Genomic DNA, 2,794 nt, shown 5'->3' on the forward strand with positions numbered 1-2,794 from the left:
CTGACAGAACACAAAGCCTGGAACTTGTGAATTCCAGTGGTCAATCTCCCAAGTCATGCATGATAGTCATTAGAAGACTAGCGGATTGCTTCTCATACATATATTAGGCTTGGGTCTTCAAGAAAACATCAAACAATTCCTACCAACTGAGAACTAATATGAATTGTGAGGGACAGTGCCAGATTCTTCCTCTATGGCCATCAGGCCCTGAACCACCTTGAATTTCTGACACCAGCCAGAAGTACATGCTAAGAATACTGGCATTTTTCAATAATAAGCAGTGATCAAAATAAATTTAAAATGTCTTCATTTTAAGTCCCATCAATAAAATGTTAAGAGAATTGAGGGAAATAGAAAAAATGTTCAGGGATATGAAACATTTCTCTCACCCAGTTATTCCTAAATAGAATGACAAACATTAAGAAAGGAAGTGTTCCATTTAAGCCAAGAAGTCATCACTATATCCCCATGATAGGACACTATAATACAACAGTGGTGAGTACATTCATGTGATTCTCAGCAATAACAAATAACCCCCATTGGCAGCTTGCAGTTTACTCCCTATTTCAAACAGGCCCTTTGGAAAATTACTCTTCATTGAAAGAAATCTATACTCATCAGTAATCACGTATTCATCAGTCACTAATTCTCCAAACTCTAAAATGGAAATATAACCAATAGCCCATTGTTCACATGTAGACTATGTATTTAAAATGTCTGTACCACAAATTAACTGTATTACAATTGTTGTACAGCATTTTAATAGTTTCTATCATGAGTTGTAACAGGGTGATATCTGGCATGCTAAATCATCACTGTGTATAATCAAAGGACCCTCTGAGAAGTTGTATGAACCACCCACTGGGACAGCCACACACATACTGCCCATGGCTTCAGCCATCAGGAATATATTCATGTCAGAGACACAAGGTGCTAAAACATGAATTACAGCCAATCCTGAACTGCTAAGATCACCTCCACTATAGGTATCTAACATGCTGATTTTACTTTGAATACATAAAAATCTCTACTTTGGGCTCCAGCAGTACATAATGCTAAAGTCTATTGATATGTTTATCATATTGTGTTGAGCTAGTTTAATTCGTCAAGGTCCCATCTTCCCAGTATATGGAAGGAATGTTTAGAGTTGACCAAAGTGAAGATTTCACAGTCAGCCCGATGCTATTTCTGTCAATATTTCCTCAACATTGACTTGCAATTGTGAACATATGAGGAAAGACATGCTAAGTAATGTCAAGAATTTTTTGCAGTGAGGTTCACCTGCTATGTTTCCATCATCCATGGGCTTAGAGCTGGATGCCTAACTCATGGAGTGCGCTGGCTACAATTTGGGCCTGCTCATGAAACTCTCACTGCTAGATGAACAGAAGCACAGACAGTAAAGACAAAGATACCCCCTCCCCTTCTAGCTGAGGTAAAAGAGGACAGGTGCCTTCTGTCACTGTACCTTCAGCCTACTCCAGAAGTGCTAGAGAACGAGACACAAGAAGCCTATCCAATGCTCATTACACCTTCCTGCAGCATTTTTCACCTCGAATAAAGATGAGTTAGACAAGCTCAACTCACCACTTTTTTGTTCTTGCTTTCCTACTGTATGCACTTGTGATTATCCTGCCAAGGCAGCTAATGTAACCCTATTTCCATATTAGCCCCATTCTTTGGGATGTACATCACTCCTGTGACTGGATGGAGGGCTGTTCTCCTTCCAAGTTTTTTTTCTCCATCAAACAAATGACTAAGGACCAGATCCATAAAACATGCAGCTCAGGCATACCCTTGTGTGTGCATCAGCTCCATGTGCTCCTCAGTGTGTTCACCTCTTTTTGTGCATATGGAGAGTAAGAAACTCATGAATCAGTATCAAGAAGCCAAAGCCCAAGCCTGTCTCCTCTGGGTGGTAAGGCTTTAACACTCCATGGTGACCAGCTCTAAGTCAATGCTAGTCAGTGAATCACCAGTCACAAAATTAGACCTTGAATGCAAGTATTTACCAACAGATCCTTAGGTGACACTTGCTTTTAAAGCAAATCCCTTTCATAGCTCCAGGCTTCAGTCTGTGAATGCTGTGAAAAGCCCATACAATGGCATAACAAAGAAAGGGCTGAACTGTTCTGTCCTTTCCACCCTGCAGCCAGTAAAATTGAGGATCGTCCAAGTCTTGTCTCACCCTCCGCTCTTAGCACAGAAATACGCCCAATTGAGTAACGACCGAGAGTTGTCCTCAATGCGTGGGAGAAGACTCTCACAATGACAGCAGAAAAAAAAGTAAAAGTCTATACCCTTCCTTTTTCAACCAACTGTGTGACAAATATATCATGTTTTGCCTTTTCAGAGAAGGAAATAACACAAAGATAAAATTTCTGTGCCTAGAATTTTTCTTGCTATCACCTTGCTCTCTTGGAAAATGGTGACACAGGAGGCAGGAGGAAGCTATGGGATCCTGCTTGTAAATCAAGCAAGCAGCTTGAAATTGCCGATTTCCTGGCCCATGACAGCTCTTAACTTGGGGTTGGGACAGAACTCCAACTACACATTGCCCCCTCAATCTACATGAAAATAGTGCAAGTCCCTTGTTCAGTACGCAAATGTCACAAGAAACCACATCAGAAAACGCACTGTCATAGCACTCAAGGCAATACTAGGATTAGCCTTCACTACCCTCCCATCCATAGGAAAGTCTTTCCTCACAAGCTCACTGAGAACCACAGGCAAGAAGTACCTGAGGTAAACCTGCTTTCTAAAGTTTCAAACTGTCTTTGTTTCCTTCTGTGGA

This window comes from Octodon degus, unplaced genomic scaffold, assembly GCF_000260255.1.
Source record: "Octodon degus isolate 3935 unplaced genomic scaffold, OctDeg1.0 scaffold00079, whole genome shotgun sequence".
Classification (NCBI taxonomy): Eukaryota; Metazoa; Chordata; class Mammalia; order Rodentia; family Octodontidae; genus Octodon; species Octodon degus.